The 21,731-nt window shown below is 65.3% G+C and overlaps 1 protein-coding gene across 3 annotated transcripts in view; it reads right to left on the bottom strand.

The window, feature by feature from the left end:
- SLC45A4 (solute carrier family 45 member 4) overlaps positions 1 to 18,860 on the bottom strand; it is a 53,312-nt gene extending 34,452 nt beyond the window's left edge. For 2 of the 3 annotated variants that reach the window (XM_045581256.1, XM_036437489.2), the window contains exon 1: positions 18,827 to 18,850. The gene's annotated coding sequence lies outside the window, so the exon portion shown is untranslated. Of the gene's footprint in view, positions 1 to 18,826 lie in introns of all 3 variants that reach the window. The other variant, XM_045581257.1, reaches the window with a different exon arrangement.
- Between the last annotated feature and the right edge of the window lie 2,871 nt (positions 18,861 to 21,731).

The following is a 21,731-nucleotide window of genomic DNA, read 5'->3' as shown; positions in this document are numbered from 1 at the left end:
ATCAAACGGTGAATCTCTGACGGCTGGAGACAGCCTCCAGGTGACTCTGGCCTGGCTACATCTGCTCCCTCCCTCCGGGCCGAAGGAACCGGAGCCACCCTCGCCGGGGTGCAATCCCGGTCGCTCACCACCCCCCGTGGTGCCGTGGTGTCACAAGCCCTCCCTCTCCTCTCCGTCTCAGTACAGGGCCAGCCCCGCCGGGAGGCGAGGGAGGGGGCGGCCCGCCTAGAGCTTCTTTCCCCACAGCTCCCCCCTCCTCCTCCAGAGACGAGACCCCGTTCTCTGCTCTCCACCATCACCTCTGGAGTGAAGGCGGACAGGCCCAGCGCCGTCAGACGCCTTCTTCAACACCAGTCCTTCCCACACGGGCCGGACGCCTGGCAACACAGGTTCCCGCGCGTGAGCGGGCTCCCCTGCTCCACAGCAGGCCCGCCCCCCGCACGGGCTCCGGGTCCCAGCTCTGCCGGACTCGCCCCCGGAGACCAGGCTCCACAGGGAGCTGCCCTCGCTCAGAGCCGCTGCCGGTGCTGGCCAGCGGGCTGTCGGGGGGCCAGCACCTCCCTGGGCTCAGACAACCTGCCAGGGAGGCTCAGAGCTCGGGGAAACCGTTTCCTCACCGGCACGATTCACTCCGAGGATCTACGGCCGCGCGGCCGCCGGATGGAGCCGCGCAGGCAGTGCGCAGAGCGGCTCTGTGCCCGCAGCCGGCCCGCGGAGGTGGTCTGGCCCCAAGGCAGAGCCGCCCTGGTGTTTACGAGGCTCAGCACTAAGTCCCAACTGAGCCAGGCCGGCCCTGAGCCCCCTCCAGCCTGGCCCCTCCCCGAGTCCCAGCCCTCTGATCACCAGGCTGGGGCTCCTGGCAGCCAGCCCCCACCCTCCAGCGCTTTCCAAAAGCCACCTCATTAAAGTAACAAACACACACCTAGGAAATTCCAGGGCGGGAGCAGGAGCCAGGAGTGGGGAGACACAGGGTGCTCTGTATCAATGAGGTGCTTCTGGGAAGCGGGAGAATAACCCTGCGTGTCCTGACCAGGCTCCTAAACGAGGCCCGGCCGCAGCTGACGGCTGACAGGAAGTGCAGGGAGCAGGGGCTAAGCGGCTCACGTGAGCTCGCTGAGGTCTCTTCGAGGACGGATGCAGAGGAGAAGGTGCATCGCTGGTGATTTACAACATATTCCTTCTGCTTCCACAAAACCTAAAACTTACTTTAAATAAGATAATAAACTACCTTTCAAAACAACTTTCTGCCCGGCCTATCCAACACCACAGGTCCTGCAGGTGGGGAGATGCCCAGGAGGGAGGGAGGGCAGGGCAGGTCTGACAGCCCCTTTGGACCCAGGGGCTCCTGCAGGTGCACTTGGTGCATCCAGAAGCTTCCCAGTCCGACCAGCACTGGGCCAGGGACTGGGGCCCTCCCATGCTGTGGTGCCCAGTGTTAACGAAAAACAACAACAAAAAAAAACCCATTGAAACCTGTAAAGAATTTTAGTGAATTTGAGCCAAACTGTAGACGTATGCCGGGAAGCAGAACCTCAATGGATTGAGATAATGCTCCGGAGAATGGTGGGTTACATCTGTACTTATACATTGCCATCAGAGGAGGGACATGGGTGGGTTACATGAAATTCATTGGTGATGGAGTAAGGAGGCGGGAGAAAGCAAAGCGGTGGGAAACCCTTGGGATTGGATAAAAAGTAAATGATGGACACACACTCAGGTGAGCGCAGGAACAATTAACATGATGATGAAGGAATGTGAGGCATCTGTCCAGGCGCCCACCACATCTGGGTGTGCCCCAGGGGCTCCAGAAAAAGGAAGTTACAAGTTACCCACACATCTCACAGATATGTTATCTTAGAGGCAAAAAGGCAAACGGGCTCAGGAAAGAAGATCTAAGTTGACCTTTCTCAGGGAAAACATCGGCCTAGGACATGACCACCCACTATAACCTGTTTGTAGTTACATACTTAATTTCCAGACCATCTTTTGTGGTGACTTTAGGTCTGAGTTTGTAAGACCACCACGTGGGCCTCCCCTGAGCGGTCAGGTCAGCAGGTGGCTCTTTTCATCCACCAGAGACCGGCCACTCAGGTCGGCCTGGCGCTGCTGCCCTCCGCACCCTCTCCAGGTCTGTCACATGACCTCCACAGGCCTCAGCCACATGACAGGACTTTTCATTCAACAGCCCCACCACTGGCAGCTCAGATCTCGCCCTGCCTTCTCCCCACTGGACTGAAGTCAAGCGCTTCCCCCTAGCCACACCCACCTGCTTTGCTCATCCCGATTCTCCCACAATGCACTGCACCAGGCTAACTCGTGGTTGGCCTGGACAGTGAGGCTCGGTGGCCAGTGAGGGCAGAGGGCTCAGCCCTCCCCTCTCCTCTCCCTAGCAGTAGCCTGGAGTGCGGGGCTCTGCTCCGTCTGGCTGACAGGCCGAGCCCTCTCTGCCTGCGGCCAGCGGCCCACGTGGGCTTCTCAGCTAAAAACATCAGCTAACGGGCCCCTCCCAGCTAACCTGGGCGCTGCGTCCGGGCCTGCCGGGCAGCGAAGAGTGAGCCTCCAGCCGCGCCAGGAAAGCGGGCAGAGGCGAGAAGCCGGCATTCCCGGCACCTGCCGTCCCGGTGAGCGGGGGAGGCGGGCGGTTCCCAGCCCCTTAGACGCAGGCACTCCGCCTCCCACAGAAGGACCCCCCCTCCCGGTGTGGGCCGCTCAGACACCGTCCGAGGCCAGCCAGCTCCCTGTGGACAGACAACAATGGCGGCTGAGTGGTCAGGGGCACAGGAAGGCCACAAGCGCAAGAATGACCCGACGTCCCCAAGGAGCCAGCCCTGCGCGGAGCCGGACGGGCCTCCGTGAGCATGGACGCTGGTTCACGGGAACTCGGAGACAAAGCCCCTGGGCAGAGCGGGGCCCGAGCACATCGCACACAGGCACGCGTGAACTCACGTGACACTGGAACTGGATGAGCCCCATCTCCTCCTGCGGAAATGGGGTGCCAGGGCACACCTGGCACCGTGGGCGGGCTCTGCCGGGTGGCAGGAGGGCACTCAGTTCCTGCCGTCCTCGGCCACACACTGAACCGTGAACACGGCACTCCCCGTGCCCGCTGGGAAGACGCGTCCCGGCGCGGACGGCGCGATGGCTGCCTGCACTCCCGACGGCCAGAGCTGCGCCGGTGACAGCGTGTTTCCGACAGGCACGTCCGTCACAGCATCCGGTCAGCGATGCAGCGGAGGGACACCACTGGGAATGGCCTGGGAGGCCAAGCGAGCGAGAAAGTGGGGTTTCCCCTGGAGGAACCCAGTGCCCCCAACCATTCAGCAAACCTACAATCTTTTCGGCCTGACCCTGAAGCCACAGGACACTGGCCCACGACAGGAATGAGCCGTGTGCATGTGGACGCCGCCTCCCGGGTGTGCTGGCCGCCCGCGGCCACCCACAGCCCAGCGTGCTGACCACACGCCCGCTCGATGAGTCAGGAGGGAGACAGACAAACAGCAGGAAGACGGAGGAAGTCAGCGGGCAGGATGAGTCAGCTGACCGGGCGGTCTCAGGTCCCACAGAACAGACTCACTCCACCGGCCTCGCTGGGCCGGCGGCCGGGCAGGCGGGAACACCTCACGCCTCCCGGGCGGTTCCCTGGACCCTCCACCCCGTGGGGCTAACGGACGTGGGAGCGGCCGCCTGTCCCCCTCGGCCGCCCGGCGCCTGTCCACTCTCCCGCTCAGGAGGCGGCCGGCCCAGAAAGGAGCTCCGTTCGCTGAGAAGCCGTGCCTGACCAGGGTGTGTCCCCATCAGCGGGGTTCCTTGACACCGGAACCTGACCACACGTGGACACCACCGCCCACTACCCCGTCTCGGACTCACATCCCCGTTCCTTCCGGGTGAGGCCAGTGTTCCCTCTGGACGAGGCGTCTCCAGCTTTAAAGGAACAGTTTGGAGAAAGGCAGGGCTCTACTGCAAAAGTCATTCCTCAAAAGCTGGCCAATCCCAGCCCCAGCAGCACCTGAAGCATCCCGACCCGTTCCCACCAGCTCTCCCCGCCCAGCCCAGCCGAAGGCAGCACAGAGATAAAGCCCTCTCTCTTCGAGAACTGCCAACAAGTCTATCTGTGCACAAAACCAACTGCTGGGTGGAAGGATGCAAGTTCAGACACAGCCGCCATTGTGCGCAGTGCCTCAGTTTACGGCAACAATAGCTCCCTTCAGCAGTCCCTGCAGGCGCGCCTCCGACATCGTTAGGATGCTTTGCAGGATAAATATTAGCTCGGCTTGCCTACGGGAGAAGTGGAAGCTGCGGAGAGGCCGCTCCGGAGGAAAAGGAGAAGAGCCCCAGGCTGCAGGGCAGGCCCAGCCGCTCCCTCGGACCACGCCCAGGGTGCCCCAGGAGAGGGCAGTGCTGGGCCCCAAGAAGCCACCCAAGACCCGGCCCTGGGAGTGGAGTCAGTGAAGAGGAGCGACCTCAAGGACACGGCTGGGATGGAGAGCAGGAGCCGCACAGCTTCAGTTCCTTTAACTTCATTTCCTGAAAGTCAGTTTTGCAGCCTGGGTGACCAGATGCAAGTGGCAGCCCCCCAATGGACACACAGCCCTGCCACCGGCACCGCCCCCCTCACCTGGGTGACCAGATGGGGGGGCCTAGGCAGCACTTGGCACCAGACTCGCTATCCCTCACTTTCGCACTCAATACTACGGCATGAGCCTCCACAGGACCTGGAGGCCAACTCAGAACAATGCCAGGCATGGCCCGAGCGACTGACGGCTTCCCCAGCAAGTGGCCAGCTCAGTGAGACCCAGCCTCCAGGGTCACTGAGCGGGGCAGCAGGTCGGCCAGGGCCCCACAGACCAGCCCAAGGACTCACTCCTATGTCCCTGTCTGACCAGCCCAGCACAGACGCTTGTGAGACAGGCAGCCCCCCTGAAACAAAGATTAGTCCCGCGCTGCACCTGAAGCCAGCTCAGAGCCTGGCCCGAGGCAGGAACGGTGCAGGGGGCAGGGGCCAAGTCTGAATCGCAAACACACGGCACGTCTCTTTCGACAGCCGTGACCCACGCTCACCCTGTCCCGTGTGTGAGGGGACAGCACCCAGCGGCTGCCCTGCGGGCTGGGTGACACAGGCGATGCTCACGGTGCCTGGAGGAGCAGGTCCTCAAACTGGAGCAGAAGGTGGCCCGGCCACGGCCACGCAGAATCCACTCCTCCCTCCAGCGTGAGGTCAGCCTGCACGGGTGCGACGGGCACTCAGGACCGTGCTCCCGCTCGGGCTCCCTCGCCTCCCAGACAGCACGCGTGTCCTAGTCGGCGTCCGAGGTGACAGACCACAGCTGAGAACGTCTCGGCTGTGCCAGTCACTCTAGGATCAGCATGCACCCATCCCGGCCCTTCGGGCGGGTCCCGGCCCGCAGGCCACAGCTGGCCAAGGGCTGCAGTCGGTCAGCTGCCACCACCCAAGCACAAAGCTTCCGGGGCTTTCCCGCAGCCACCGCCCCGCGGGGGCACCGGACCCGGCTGAGCAGACAGCCCCGCCTGTGTGGTGCGCAGCCAGGCCGGACGCGGAGTGGCGGGTGCAGGGTCCACGGCAGGTGCGGTGGGCGAAGCAGTGGCCAGGGGGCAGGCGGCTGGTGGGCTCTCAGCAGGTGAACACGCCCCTCACCAGCTGACAGAGGCTGGGGATGACTCTGCTCCCCGTCGGGACCTGCTGAGCAGCCATCCTTCTGGGGTTCACAGCTTGCACGCTGCCCTGTCGCTCAGAGCCGGTGGCCTGCGGGGGGAGGGGAGGGGGGGCCACAGTGCCCGAGCCACAGTGCTAGGTGGTGGCTGGGGCCGCGGGCAGGTGTGCTGCACGGAGCCAGGCCTGGCTCCCGGGCCCTGTGAAGGGGGCTGGCTCGGGCACCCCCACTTTGGACGGAAAGTTGGCCGGAGCTGGGAGGACGTCTGGCGTCTATAAAAACGTGCCTCCCAGGGGAGCGTCCGGAGACAGCCGCCCAGTCCCTCATTCTTTCCCTTATTTGCCGCTCTGAAAACCAGCTGTGCCTCCCGTTCGGAAACCGAATCCCGGTCACAACCTCGCACGGTGAATGGAGACCCCAAGAAAAAGGTCACCAGACCCAAAATATTTCTCATCTGGCCAGAGGCCCGGGGACTGGGAGCTGTTTGTTTGCTCAGAGCGGAGCTGGGAGGGGCAGAAACCCGACCTGCCACCGACACCGCCTGAGCCGGGGAGGGGGCCGGCCGGCCGCTCCCTCAGCAGGCACTCCCTCCCCCAGGACTCTCCGCGGGAGCCATGTGGGCCTCTGCACCGCGCAGGCCCCAGCGAGGCCCCTCGGGGAGAGCAGGTGCCAGCGCAGAACCAGAGGGCCCCCCACAGCCTCACACTCCCCACGCCCGCGGCCCCGGGCGCTCCTGCTGCACCACGGGGTCTGGCCTGACGTCGTGGGCTCTGGCAGCCACAGGACCCGCCAGTCCTCCCTCCCCACCGGCTCCCCCAGCTCCCGTCACCTCCCAGGCCTCCACTTCACACCCAGCCGGCTGCCCTGCACTCAGGCGGCTCCCGCTTTCCCCAGCTGCTCACGCCGTCAGCCTCCACACCCACCGCTGTGCGGTGCGGGCACAGGCCTCGGCGTGGCCAGGCTGCAGCGCGGAGAAGGGGAAACAGATGGCCCTAAGCTCCTGGAGGCCGGCCCTCGGTCACACCGGGGCCACCGAAGACGTGTCCTGAGACGCAGACGGACCGGGAGGGGAAGCACGGAGCAGCCGGACAGCCGGAGGCAGCACCGGTGAGAGCCCGTGGCGGAGGGCGGGAGGTCGGTGTGGACACGGACACGCAGAGCAGCGGCCATCCGGGACCCGGGCGCTCCTACTGGGGCCGCGGCTCCGCCGGCCGGCACATCGGCAAACGTGAGGCCCCTGTCTTCCCCAGAGACCCCGAAGCCGCCCGAGAATGGGCTTGAGTGGCGACTCAGGAGGGCACCCCCAGGGCTTGCAGAACTCCCCATGTCGGTCACGTGGGGTGTCCGGACATGCTTCTTGGGATGCAACCGCCTACAGCCTGAGAGGGGCTGTCCCGTGCCCAGAGGGCAGGGCCCTGGAAGCCCAATTCCCCCCTCCCTGCTGCCCTGAAAGGCACGAACATGCGGCCGCCGGTGGGGTCTGAGTGCAGCTCCCTTCTAGGCACGGATCTGGGACCAAGAGGTGGCCTGGGCCCAGGCAGACGGCCAGTCTTCACTGGGGCCCTCCCTCCGCCTCCAGGAAGCTAACAGCCTGAGGTGCACCCCATCCCGGTCTCTCACCAGGAGGGCAGCACGCACCCCTGCCAACAGACCGCATCTGTGACTTCCGGCATGTTCTCTCCTCAGAGACCTGTGGTCCCTCCCAAAACAGGGCGCCCAGAGTGAGTGACAGCTCAGAGCGCATTTCCCAGGAGGCACCGAGACAGGCACCGCCCTCCGCGGGCCGCTCTCCCGCGGGCTCGGTCCCGTAGGGGTGCGCACAGGAGGCAACCAGTCGATGTCTCCCTCACATCCCTGTCTTCCCTCCCTCCTCTCTGAAACCAATTAAACAACCACACACACGTCCTTGGGTGGGGGTTTTAAAAAATCACTCACAGAAAAGCTCCAGCCTTTCCCCGGCAGGAGTAACGGACCCCAGGGAGCGAAGCTCTCACCCGGAACACGCAGCCATGCGGGCTGCAGCCGTGTGGGCCTGCGGCAGACCGCTCGCCCGGAGGACTAAGCTTTACCACGGCCTTGGTCTTGGCCTTGAAGAGAAGGCGGACGGGTGGGGATGGGACACAGAGGGCAGCCCTCTGTGTGCTCCGAGCACACGGCCCACACCCACCTCGGTGCGCGGCCGGGAAACGCTCCTCCCGGTCCCGGGGAACACGCTGCACCGCGGCACGCGCAGGGCTCTCCCCGGGCGCAGCGCCGCCGTGCGACCCCAGGGCCCAGCCAGGAGGCCCCACACCCAGGGCCTCAGCACGGGGACAGGCCTGAGGGGCGGGAAACCCGGGAGACACGCCGTGAACGCACACACCGCGCTCTCTCCTCAGACGTGCGAACGGGAAGACATGACCGCAGCGCAGAACAGCCTGTCCTGCGGGTGTGATCTGCAGCAACGTGACTCAGCTGCCGCGGCCTGGCAGGCGAGGCCACCTGGGCGTGACGGCGCCTTCCGAAGGCAGCGGCCTCAGGCAGGGCCACCTCCCCACAGGCGGCGGCCCTCCTCCGGCCCAGTCCCTTCCAAGGACAGCCGGACCGGGATGCCGCCTCAGGCCGATGGCTGAGCCACTCACAGACGGTCACGGACAAGTGTGCACGCATGCCCCTGGTTAGAGATCTTCTGAGCCGCGGCGAGTCTGTCAAGTACACAACGCTGGCCCAGCCGGTGTGGCCCCGGGCACCGAAAGGGTGCTGGTGAGGTTCCCGGCCGGGGCCCGTGCATCCATGTTCCTCTCCCCTCTCCCTCCTCCTCTGTAGGCCACAGAGGGCGCATTGCGCCCTGTCACCACGCGCCCTCTTCAGAGCAGCAGCTGCGCAGGGCCCGCCAGCCTCCAGCACCCGGGCAGCCGCAGCCAGCCGCGGGGACCGTCCCATCGGCTCCGCGTGGTGTGCGCCTGCGACGGGGCAGCAGGGATTCCGGGAGCCCCTGCCGCTCAGACCCTGGGGAGGGGCTGGAGCCTCAGTGTGGCGCAGCCGGGTGTGAGGGGAACTGAGGCACAGCGGTCAGCACAGGGTCCCGAGGCTAGGCAAGGTGGCAGGTGTCCCAGGAGGCGCCCTGCAGGCTGATTCTTTCAGGGCTGCCATCCATCAAAGCCAGGGGTTTGGGGTTTTGTTTTCTGAGCCCCATCCCCTTTCCTGCTTAGGGATTCGGTCAGAAAACCTGCTTCAGGAGGCTCCTGCGAACGGCCCACTTCCACTCCTGAAATCTCAGACCCCTCTCCCTCCCCCCATCCAAAACGACATCTACACCCTCCGAGTCTCCACGCTCACGGAGTCCCTCCGTCTGACTGTCCCGCTCACGGCCTGTGGCCGCCCGCACACCGACAGCCGCAGCACCGCAGGGTGCCCTGCCTGCCGGTGGAAGAGGCAGCCGGCAGAGGGACACCGGCGTCCGGGGCCTCCTGTCCACGCAGGGGCGGCCGGCGTCAGCGACTCCCCCTCGGCCGGGCACAGGCTGCGAGGACCGAGCTGCCCCCCACGGCGGGAAGGGTGCTGCACATCAGTGGGGCGCGGGCTGTCCGGGCCGCCCAAGCCTCCGCTGACCCCGAGGCCGCTGGAGGGCCACGGGCCTGGCTTGAGAGGAACTAAGTGGCCAGGGACCCGTGGCCCTGCGCGTGACCCTGCAGGGGGCCGCCAGGGAACTGGCGGGCGAGGCTGGGCAGGCGGGTGGCCCGGCCTCAGGCAGAGTGGGCCTCCAGGGGACCCCCGCCCCATGGTCAGGAGCCGCCGAGCGCCATCTCTGCCCGCAGGCCGGGCCCAGGAATTCCACCCGCTCCCAGGCCTTATCTCGGCGCCACATTGCTCAATGCTCTGGTCGGCCTTCGCGCTGCGGCTCTCGCTGCTAATTTTAACCACCCTCCGTTCTCCACAGAGGAACCAGCACCGCACTGCGCCGCCATGCCCAGCACCGCCGCAGGCTGCCTTCCTTCCGAGGCACGTGTCCCTCCCTCCCCCACCCGTCCCGCGGGCAGTCGCTGCTCACCACGGTCACAACGAGGAACCACAGCCACCCCCCTCCAGGGTCCTCTCCAGCCACTCCTCGGGGGCCAGCCTGCCCACGCCAGCGCCTCTCTATCCACCTGATTTGGGGGCACTGAGCACCCCCCCACCCCATCCCCCACTCAGACTGGCAGCCAAGTTCCTGTCTTGCAGGGCCCAGAGGCAGACGAGGCGGCCGGCCCTGCAGGTCCGCGCGGCTGGGAGACCCGCCCGGGATGGGCGTGGGAAGAGCCGGGCGCACGCACTCCCTAAATTGTAAGAAAATGGGATTCTGTGTTTTTGTGGGAAAGTGGCCCAAAAGGAATCCATGACCCAACCAGGTCAGAAACCAGCCACCCAGCTAGAGTGGGGAGGGGGGAACAGGGTCCCTCGATGGGTACAGGAATTCTCGCCCCGAGATGGTCATTACACAACCTTTTCATAACTTTTCAGTCAGTCCTCCCTTCTGCAGTTTCCTTTAGAACAAGATTGAGCAATTTAGTTTCACGCAGGGAAAAAAAGCAGGTAAGAAAGCAAGGAAGAAAAGAGAAGAAAAGCTTAAGAAAGGAGGAGGGCAGCCCGGGCACTGCGGAGCGGACGGCGTTCTGGGCCTCAGAGACAGTCGCACAGAAACCAGAGGCCAAGCGCTCGCCTGCGCCTGACCTGAGCACCAGAGGGAGGGGCTGGACCCGTCGGAGAAGCCGGGTGGCGGAGGCGGCGGCCGGGGCCCGTGGCCGGGGCGGGAGCGTGTGCTGAAGCTGCGTCCAGGTTAGCCCAGCACAGAGGGAGCGGAGGGAAGACCGAGCGGGGAAGAGGCCGGGCCCCTCGGGGCGCACCTGGTGCAGCTGCACTGCGGGGCGCGGGCGGGCGGGCCTCTCGCCGGGCGCAGGGCTGCCCGCCTGGCTGCCCTGGGCGTGGGGTTCGGGCTCAAGGCTAGCGAGGTCGCCCTCCTGCCAGCCCTCCCTGGGCTCGGACTGCCCGCCGGTGAGCTCAAGGCCGCCCCGCCGGCGAGCCCGGGGAGGAGGAAGTGCCGAGCACACGTGACCGGACCACGCCGCGCTCCGGGACAGCGGCGCCTTCCTCTGCCACCTCCTCAAGGCCAGTCACCACGAGCCACGGCCACCAGCTCTCGCCAAACAGGAAACCACGCCAGGCGGCCGGAAGGTCCCACATACCCGCTCAGCCCGGCCACGCAGGGCGGCGGAGTGGAGGAGAGGCACCGTGAGGCCTGAGCGCCACCCCGTCCCACGGCCTCTGCTCCGTGGGCCCACCTGCTGGCCACAGGCCCAGCCGCGGGCTGAAGGCTATGCGGCCAGGGCCTCGGTGCCGCTGCCCACCCTCCGGGCGGCCCTGGCCGACCCCCCGGCTACATTCGGAGGGCACCTGCTTCCTGGCACAGAAGGCCCCCGCGCAGGCACACGGGGCGGGAGCGGTCAGCGAAAGAACCGCCAGCTCCACACGGCTGGGAGGGCTGGCCGAGACGCTCCCGGTCGCCCAGCCGGTGGCTCACTGGTTGGAGCGGCGTCCCCTCCACCCAGAGGCCGGTTCAATGCCCGGCGGGGCACACACAGGAGCGAGCGAGCCATCCACGTTTCCCTCATGTCCGTGTTTCCCTCACTCCCTCCCTAGAATCAATGAACATCCTTGGGTGAAAGTTTAAACAGAAGTTCCAAGTCCCCGGTCCTCTGGCTCTCCAAGGCAGCCTGGAGGCAGAGCCTCCGCCGGGAAGCTCAGGGCAGGTCCCTCGGACACGGCTGTGTGCCCGGAGGGACAAGCCACACGTGAACTGTCCGAACTCAGTTACTCCCTGCAAAGACGGCGGCCTGCCGACATCACCCACGGGGAAGGGGGACACGCAGGGCACTCCACGGCACACGCGGGACCGTGCCCACGGCAGCCAGCACAGCGTGGCACCTGTGGCTCAGGCTGGAAGCGAATACTGCATGCATAAAACCATCTTGCAATTTTAAAAAAAAATGTAAATCTAGACAAGTTCTTCCCAGGGTTAAAAATCAGCAAAAAAAAAAAAAAAAAAAAAAGGAAGGATGGGCTGAAAAGGTGAGAAATCCTGGTTTGGGGCTGAAGACCCGTGTGGTGGCCCCCAAACCCTGCCCCCTCCGACGGGCCCAGCAGGAGGGCATGCAGGGCTGAGACGCTCTGCCCAGAAAGCCACAGCGAGTGGCCACAGCGTCTGCGGGTGCCTCCCGGGTCGCCCAGCTGCCCGGGGGCGGGAAGGGGAGTGGGTCCCGCAGAGCAGGCCCGGGTCTGCCAGGCTTGCACTGTCTTTCCCGGGGGCTTCAGGCACCCCCATGTTTCGGGGTCTGATGTTGTGAGAGAGCTGGCCCCAGGGGGGTGGGTCCAGGAGAGAAGCCTGGCTGACCCAGGGGCACAGGTCAGGGCGCAGGAGACACAGAGGCACCAGGGACACAGGCCTGGCCGCTCCCTCGGTCCCCACGGTGGCCAGCAAGGAGGTCAGAAGTGGCCTACAGCCCACTTGGGGGCCCTGCCCCCCGCCTGGGCGATGGAGTCACCTGTACCCATGACTTCGCAGAGCAGTCAGCACGTCCCTACAGCCCAGAAGCCTGTGTGTGGAAGGAGAAGGCAGCACTGTGGGGCGAGGCCCCGGGTCCCGGCCCACTCGGAGGGCTCCCAGCCCAGGCAGGACTGTGTGGGCAGAACCATTCCCAGATGGACCGGGTTCGAGGGATCCCGAGGAAACCCAGAAGAAGATGGCCGAGAACTATTTCTCCAAACCGTATCGTGAGCCGCAGAGACCACGGCCGCTGGTCCGGCTTCCAGACTCCCCCACGGCCCACAGACCTATCTGAGCCCCACAACCACAACGGACACACGCACAGGCCCTTATCTGCCCGCAGCCTCGCCGCCGCTGCGCCAACCGCCGGACGGACCAAGGACAGGCCGATAACAGGGTGACAACACCACGAGGGCCGGCCTGGGGCCCGTCCGCTCGCCTGGCTCCTGACACCGTCCGGCCTCCGGCTCTCACAGCCTTTGAGCTCCTGTGTCACTGCCTCTGGCTCATGGTGGGTCCTCGGACGCAGGGTCCCAGTTCCACTGGGCACCCCCTCCTTACGGAGGCACCACCGGGCTGGCTCAGTGTGGACGGAAGGCGTGACGTCTCAGAGCGTGCACACACATTCTCAGTGCACATACGTGCAGGACCCCGCTTTTCCTGGGGGAGGCAGCCCGCAGCCCCCACACCCGCTCGGTGTTAGCGAAGACCCAACACTCCAAGGTGGCTCCAGGGCTCACCCCCCGCTCAGCCACGTACTGTGTGGCTTTGGGCAAGTTACCGAACCTCTCTGCCTCTTCTCCCTGCTAAGGGAGCTACTGGTGCTTCAGCTCAGCCTGCCGGCCCTGCGGGGGGCGGGCAGAGGGAGGCCCGTGCTCCGCAGGGCTGGCCTCAGTGTTATTTTCCAGGCTTGCTGAGTGCCAGGAACAAATCCTCATTACGCTCCCTGGTTACAACACAGAATTGGAGCTTGGATCAGCGGGCAGTTTCTGGGCCAAGGACGCGAGGCCAGGGACGGCCCCGCCAGGGCGTACACGCTCCCTGCACAGGCCGGCCCGGACTGCTGCAGCTAAAGCACAGGGCGCAGGCCTCTGTACCCGCTTCGGAGCGAAAGCACTTAGCCACCCGGATAATCCCAGGGGGCGCTTCCCTTCCCTGTCCCCCTGGGCTGGGGCCTGAGCTGGCAGAGAGAGACAGTCTCAGCTCCACAGCCCACCCCGCACCCCCCCAAATCAGAGCTGCCTTCGCATGGGGCACGGGGTGCAGAACGGGGCGGAGGACGGGGTGCAGGAGCATGGGCAGCAGTGCTGGCCCTGGCCGTCCCAGAAGGCCTGGCTCCATCCAGCAGAGGGTAGCAGTGGGCAGGCCGAGGGGCTGACAAGCAGCCCGGGCGCCTTCCCGGTCCCGTTGCAGGCAGCACCCTGGTGGGAGGTGCGGGGGAGAGTCTGGGACAAGCAGCCCTGGCCTTCCCTCGCCTTCGGGTTAGGAGCCTGACTCAGTGTCAAGGTCAAGATGCCAAGAGGGTCTACGAGGGACCAATGGAGGCGGCAGCTTTACGGCTCCTCCAGCCACGTGCTCTGAGTGGGCGAGGGGTGTGCGCCTGCCCTGCCTCCTGCGCTGTCAGGAGAACCACAGGCCCTGGCGGCCGGGGAAAAAGGGGGGCAGCTCCTGGCATCCCTACCCCTGGGGCAAAGGGCTCCTCAGTCTGAGGACATTTCTGTCCCCGAACACACGTCCACATTCGTGGCGACATGGTTCCCGGCACTGGAACTGGAGGCAGGTCACCTCCTAGCGGCCACAGGAGCAGAGCCCCCCAAGCCCGCCCCCCCAGACCTCTCCGCTCCCAGCAGCATTCCTGGCTAATTAAACAGCTGCAGCACCCTCCTCAGGCTTCCACCTAACCAGCCACGGGAAACACCTGCCTCCAGCCACACCGGAAGCAGGCGCTTCACCTCCGGACCAAGGAGCCGCACCAGGTCCATGGACCCCCGGACCCGCACCCACCCGGCTCAGGGACAGGCGGAAGCACTGCAGCAGGGCTGCCTCGAGCCTCAGGTGTGGGAACACAGACCGAGTGTCCCCACGAACCTCCGCGCACAGTGCAGCCCCGAGCCCCACCCAAGGCCCTTCACATCCCTTCCTCCCACCAGCCGAAGGCACTCCTCGCCTGGAATGTTCCAGCAACAGGCGGAGCTGGCACCCAGGGCAGGTCGATGGCCCTCTCGTTGAGGGCCCTTCCGGGGACCCACCCGAGCTGTTTGTTTGGTGCGTTGCTAACAGTGACAGGTGTGCCGGGGGTCAGGAGGCCAGACACCCGGAGCCCAGGGCCCAGCAGCCCCTGCTCCTCCGGGTGTGGGCGGCTCCCAGCGGCCGGTGAGGTCGGAGGTCAGCGTTCCCACGGCCCCAGGCTGTGGCCGGGGCTTCACAAACCACCCGCAGCCACGCGGCTGTGGTCCCCACCGGCCACACGGCTGCGGTCGGGGCAGACCCGGCAGCCGCGCGAGCTGCCGGGAGGTGAGGCCTCCCTTCCCAAGAGCACAGGCTGAGGCGAGGTCCTGCCAGCCAGACCCACGACACCCTTCTCCTGCCACGGGTCTGTGCTGATGACGATGAGAAGATCCCCTGGACCCGGGTGGGGTGGTGGTGGGGGTTTAGGGTGAGTGTCACACCTCCCCACCCAGCAGGGTCTGAGCGGCCAGCGCCCCGGCCCCGGAGAAGGGGGTGGTCAGTTCCCGGCAGCAGGAAAGCAGAGCCTCAGACACACGCCTGAGGAGGCGGGCACTCAGCCCAGGAAGAAGGGAAGCAGGTCCGTGTCCCAGCAGGCTTTAAAGGGTGCGGGGCCCCACCCCAGCCCTTCACGGCGAGGCGTGTGACATGCACTTCGACGTCTGTATTCACAATATTCTAGAAACCGCCTTTACAGCTGCTGGAAGTCAGCAGGGAAGAGTTCAGAGGTCGGCGTAACAGCCCCGTTCCCAGTCACTCCACACCTGTGAGTGGCCGCGTCCGCGTCCGTGCAGAGCGCTGCTCCCCTCCGGCCGTGCCCGGCCGCCTCCTGCCTGAGGGCCGGCCCTCCCCGCAGAGCACCTTTCCGCTCCACACCAGAGCCGTCCTCTCGGGATCGATGCATTTTCCCGAGACGATGACTCAACTGCTGGCCGCGAGGAGCGGTGTACTGTCCGCGGGCCTGGGCCGTCAGCGGCATCTGTGCGGGCGCAGCGGGTGCACCCTCCCCGGCACCTGTTGTATTTTACAGGCAGGAGCGTCCTTTCTACAAAACGGGCAGAACCTGGTCGCTGACCAAGCCCGCCGGCTCCAGCGCTCCCGGCTCCCGCGCGGCCCAGGTGGAGGTCCCCGCCTCTCGGCACCGGCTCAGGAATGCAGCTCCCTCGCTGCCAGCGGAACCCTCCGACAGGTTTGGGAGGACGGAAACGCCAAGGACTTAGGGCTGAACCAGGCTCCCTCACCTGGGCCGCAGGCCAGGCAGCCAGCTCGGGGGAGTGAGAGGCTCTGCAAATCCACTCAGCTGCTGAGGACCTGCGGGGCCTGGGGGCCAATGCCCAGCACCATGTGTACCCTGGGGCGGGGTGGGCAGACTCTGTGTGACCCTGTCTCACCTCAAACAGCCACTCGCACTCAGCCTTTCTCTGTACCTCGGGGCGCTTGCTCACTTCCCCAGCCTCTCAGGAAGCAGTGCAGGCAGAGCCGGCTTATTGCCTCTGAGGACGCAGCCGCCCCCTGCAGGCAGCGGGGTGGCCTTAAAGCCGCGGCCTGCCGGGATGGCGGAGCCCAGGTGAGCACTCGGCGGGCGCCGCCCCAGCCCGGGGCATCGGCTCGGGTCTTCGGTGCTGTGCTGCGCTGCCTGGCGGAGGGGGCCGGGGGATGCAGCCCAAAAGGAGAGCAGAACGTGGACTCTGCTGTCGCCTCCAGGTCAGCAGTGTTAATCTTCTTAAAATGCCTCCTCTGAGAGTCACTTAGAGAAAGCGCACTGCTCGGCCCCCACACCCGCCAGCGCCCCCAGTTCCCACCGAAGGGCAGCAGGGCCTCGGATCTCAGGCGGGGACCTGTGGCGTTTAAAAGGCCCACCACCTCCCAGGTCCCTGAAGGGGCCTGATTTCACAAAGGCTCAGCATCTGATACCTTAAAAAACAGAAAGGCCCAGCACTTTGAAAGTCCCACATCTAAAAAGACCCTTGTTCATTGATTGGGGAGGGTAATTAAGCTAATCTAAACAAGGGGGCCTTGTCTGGGGCCGCGGGGGAGGGGCGGCCAGCCTGGCCTGGAGCCCCCTGCACAGCGGGAGCCGAGCTCCAGGGTCCTCTCCCACCCCTTCCCTTCCCTTCCCCAGCGGCTGCTCTTCTCCTGGGGGGGGAGGTACGGCGGGGGGGCTCTCCCTTCTCTCTGCTCAGACCTCTGCTCGGTGTCCTGGCTTCGCGTCCAGGCAGCCACCTAACGGGGTGCTGCCGAGCGCCTTCAGCAGCGGGTACTGTTGTGATCACAGAAACCCGGAAACCAGACCAGGCCAGCGTGGGGCAGCATCCTCCCTGTCCGCAGCAGGAACACGGCTTCCAGCACATTCCAGCCCCACAAATTACAGGCTGGGCGCTGCCAGGGGTGTTTCCGAAGAGGGCACTAGTAATTTGGGGTTGTCTGCCACCTACAGCGCTCGCCAGTCCCCTCGCTCAGGGCCAGCCCGTGAGGCTGAGTCACAAACCAGCCCTGCGGGGACCCGGGGCTGGGCTGCGGCCTGGGGCACAGGAGGAGTGACAGGCACAGCAGGCACCCCGATTAGAGAATCACAGCGTAGCCCCGGACCCCAGCTCAGCCCACTGCTCTTCCCCCAACCCCGGCCCTGACACCAACCCCACACCCAGCAACCGAGACACTGGCCGCTCTCCCCCATGGGAGAGAGCCAGGAGCCAACGGCTGTCGCAGCCGCCCTCACGGGCAGACCTGGAGGGCCTGGGACCCTCCAGACCCCTCCACCCCTTCTCCCCTCCCTCCTCTCCAGGAAGCAAAGCTGAGGGCAGAGACAGCCAGGATGGTAAGAGCCGAAAACCACCTGGGAGCTCACCCAGTCCGGCCTCCGCTCACCGGGGGCATGGCTGCAGCACTGCCTCCAGGGCCCGGAACGCCCCCAGGCCCCAGGGAGCCAGGAGCAGGCCGGGCGGCCTCCCCAGGGGCCCTCCACACCGCCCGCTCACATGCGTTTCCAACGCCTCGCAAACCTCAAAGGAGCCACCTCTTTCCTGTCCAGCTGCTGCCCTAAAAACCATCAGCCGACAGGGCTGCAGTTCCCGATGTGAAGGCAGCCTCTCCACACACAGCGCTCCTCCGGCCGGTCACTCCAGCGGCCCCTTCCACCTCCCAGCAGACTCTGCCCCTCTCCCAGGCACTCCGCACCGAGTCTTCCACACCTCGCTCAGGTTTAGCAGAAAACCAGCCCACCTTGGAAAGGAGGTGAGGGGCTACCGTCTCTGACCCCAACCGCTGTCACACTTCTCAATCCGCAGACCATGTCCCCAGCTTTTCTTGCCTTTTCTCCTTCCAGCACAAAACAGAGGAAAGGCTGGCCTGACCCTACCTGCCTGCCGGCACCGCAGGAGGAAGGTGAGGGCCCGGGCCCAGAACCCTGGGAAGAGCCAGCGGGTTTTCCCGTAGAAACGGGCTTAGGTTCTGACAAACGCGTGGCCCCACGACTGCTTCGGACCCTCAGACTCCCCCTGCTCCCCAGGCCCTAGGCCAGGAGACACCCCGAGAACCAGAAACCACAGGCCCCTGCAGCTCCGCTGAGGCATCAGAGGAAAAAAACAACCCTCCCTAGGACCCCCTGCCCAACCTTCTACAATAGAAACACTGCACACAGGCCACGGGGCTGTGCTCCGTGCCCCCCCCATGTGCTCCGTGTGCCCCCCATGTGCTCCGTGCGCCCCCATGCGCTCCCCGCAGGGCCACCGCCCGGGGAGGAACGGGTTAGCGCTCGGAGGTCGGCGGCCGGGAAAGGGGAACCGGCCTGGGATGCAGACCAGACCGGCGGGCGGGCGGAAGGGACCGCTGCAGGGCGAGCTGGGCCGCAGGACGGGCGCCGCCGCCCCGGGGGGCGCAGGTGAGACGGCCGGCGGCGCGGGGGCCGCGGGCAGGCGCCCGGCGGAGGGGCAGAGGCGCCCTCTCGGAAGTTGGAGGTGCGGGGCCGAGGAGGCAGGGCAAGGTCGTGGCCCCGGGGCGAGCGGCCGGGCTTCCCCGGGAGCAGAGAGCCGAGGGGCCGGGGCGGGGTGCCAGGGCAGGGGTGCGGCGCGGCAGGGTCCGGGGAAGGTGCACCCCTCGGAGCGGGCCCGGGACGCCCGGGAGGCCGCCGGGACGGGGACGAGGAGGGGCAGGTGCAGCGGGAGAGGCGGGAGGGGTCAAGGGTGCGGGCGGGCGTCCCAGCGGGAGCGGAGCGGGAGGCGACGTCCGGGCGGGGCGTGGGGCGTCCTCCCCAGGAGGCGATGCCCGGGCCGGGGGCCGGGCCGCGGCCGTGCGGGGCGGGGCGGGGGCGGCAGGTGCGGGCGCCCAGGTGCGGGGCCCCAGGTGCGGGCCTGGCCCGGCGGCGGCCGCTCACCTGTCTCCGGCGGCCGGGCCGGCCGGGCGGCGGGGGCGGCGGGGGCGCGGGCCCCGGGCGGAGCGGCGCGGAGGCGGCCGCGGCGGCTGCTCCTGGGCGGGCGGCGGCGGCGGGACGCGGGCGCGGAGAGCGCTGCAGAGTGCGGCCGGCGCGCCGGGACAACGCCGCTTTATCGGGTCGGAAACAGCCGCCGCGCGCCGCTTCCGCTGACGCAGCGCGGCCTGCGCTCATGACTATGCAGCAGCCGCCGCGGGGGGCGGGGCGGGGCCCGGGGCGCGCGCGCCCATTGGCCGCCTGTAGCCCCGCCCACATATTATCCCCGCCCCTCACCGAGGCCCCGCCCCCACCTCCCACCTCCCACCTCCCTCCTCCCCGGAGCCCAGTCCCGCGCGCCCCCAGCCCGGGCTTCTCCAGGCCCCAGCCCCGCCCTCCCAGGAGCCCCGGCCTAGAATCCCGCCCACCCCGCTCGGTGCCTGCGGGAGGGAGGGAGGGGAGGATGGGAGGAGGGCAGGGAGGGAAAACCCCGCAGCCCCGCCCCTCCCCTGCTCACCTGGATGCCTGCCTGTCCCCAAACCTCCCCCCCCCCCCTCCCAGAGGGACCCAGGGAGCCTCACCGGCCTGGCCGCGCTGCAGACACCTTCCTTCCATCACCATCGCCATCGCCATCGCCATCACCACCACCACCACACACACACTCACACACACACACACACACACACACACACACACACACGCACACACGCACTCGCACACACCTCTCCCCAGGTGCAGCGGCAAACTCTCTAGGCCTCCCCACCCAGGTCAAATCCTTCGCTGAGGGCCACCTTCCCTCCCAACTCTCCTCCCACGCCGGGGCTTCCTGGAGGGCTGGCAGGACTCGCAGCCTGACCCACGCCAGGGACATCCATCCAGTCCCCCTGCAAGCAGACTGTCTATAATTCCCAGGACCCTGGGGCCAAGGTCTGAGGAGGCAGCTTGACAGAGAAACGTGATAGAATGGGCTGAGGTCAGACAGCCCTGCAGCCTGCCAGGACCTCACCTCTCGGAGCCCGTGTGTCCTCATGGGCACCCAGGGACCGTCGGGTTGCTGACCTGATTGAGCCCAAAGGGTGTGGCCCCGCCTCCACGCAGTTAGAATGGGGAAACCTGACAACAGCAAGTGCTGGCGCCCAAGTGGAGCAACCGGAACTCTCAGACAGTGCGGGCAGGGGCGCCAAGGGATGCAGCCGCCTGGGAACCGAGGGCAAACCCTTTGACCTGGCATTCTGTCCCAGGTGCACCTCTTATCTGATCACATTTATGTTCATCGCAGCACATTGCGATAAACAAAAACGGGAGACTACCCAAAATGCCTCTCCATGATAGAACAGATACATACATAAACTGGGTTACAGTCACGCAATAGAACGGCAACAATGGGATGAATAATCTGCTCCCACACACGGGGATACGGCTGACTCGTACAAATGGTGCTGAGGAAAGAAAGAAAGCCAGACCCCACCGCCTGTCCGGTGGCGCGGATAGAGAGTGGTGGAGCGCTATGTATGGCTGTGCAAGTCGGGAGCGTGGTGAACGGTGGAGGGAGGGGGCCGGGCCAGGCCAGGACGGGGACGGCAAGGAAGTGTCTAGGGTGCTGGTAAGCTTCAGTTTCTTGATCTGGGTGCAGGATATAGGGGTGTGTGTGATGCTTCCATGAAGGATTAATAAGAACATCAGGGGTGTCCACATACAAGGCCGCAGTGGCACCTGGCACTCCCCGGGGTTCCTTGCTGCCTACCCCCGCCCCGCTGGGTTTTGCTGCTGTGGCCACAGGATGGAGCAGAGGCGAATCCAGCTGTGCTGGGTGCCAGCTGCAGAAGCTTGGGCACCTGACTTAAAACAAGGAGCTTCTACTAACACCCAGCTCAAGTATTGTCTGGAGGATGGAATCACGTTTTTAGAAGAAGCTTGAGCCCTAGCAGGTGTAGCTCAGTGGATAGAGCATCTGCCTGCGGACTCAAGGGTCCCATGTTCCATTCCGGTCAAGGGCATGTACCTTGGTTGTAGGCACATCCCCAGTAGGGGGTGTGCAGGAGGCAGCTGATTGATGTTTTTAACTCTCTCACCCTTTCCCTTCCTCTCTGTAAAAAAACAATAAAAATATTTTTTTAAATAAGAGGAAACTTGATACAGTAGACTTATTAATTTTGTTTAATTATTTGCAGAACAGTACATGCTTGTATTTATAGACTCTTCTTCATTTTCATTCAGCCAGCAACCAACCACTGAGTGCCGTGTACCACGCCAGGTGCTTTGACTAGAGCTGGCAACAAGGTCCGCACTCTCTCCCCATGGATCCCACGGCAGCATGGGAGATGCATACAGAGAAGGGGAGGACCACGAGGCATCCGGGGCACGGAGCCCAGCATGGGATCGGACTCACAGCAGGTGCCCATCAGCGCCTCTGGAAGGGTAGCTGAATGCACATGTGAACGTGTGTGCACACGCTTCCATGTGAATGAACTCTGGAAGGCGGGTTCTAAGTCAGAGATGTGGAAACATCAGATTAATTTACTTACCTGACCTGAAGTTTGACGCAGAGATTGGACAGAGAGCAAAGTCAGGAAAAACTGGGCCCCAGTGTGCATGTGCCTGAACGCTGTGTGTTTGTATTTGCCTGAACGCTGCGTGTTTGTATGTGCATGAATGCTGCATGTTTGTATGTGCATGGACGGTGCGTGTTTGTATGTGCACGAACGCTGCGTGTTTGTATGTGCCTGAATGCTGCGTGTTTGTATGTGCATGAATGCTGCATGTTTGTATGTGCACGGACGCTGCGTGTTTGTATGTGCACGGACGCTGCGTGTTTGTATGTGCCTGAATGCTGCGTGTTTGTATGTGCACAAACGCTGCATGTTTGTATGTG

The sequence above is a fragment of the Pipistrellus kuhlii genome, unplaced genomic scaffold (assembly GCF_014108245.1).
Source record: "Pipistrellus kuhlii isolate mPipKuh1 unplaced genomic scaffold, mPipKuh1.p scaffold_m20_p_14, whole genome shotgun sequence".
Classification (NCBI taxonomy): Eukaryota; Metazoa; Chordata; class Mammalia; order Chiroptera; family Vespertilionidae; genus Pipistrellus; species Pipistrellus kuhlii.
Note: the sequence above shows the minus strand (reverse complement) of the source record. Positions and strands in the feature narration are given on the sequence as shown.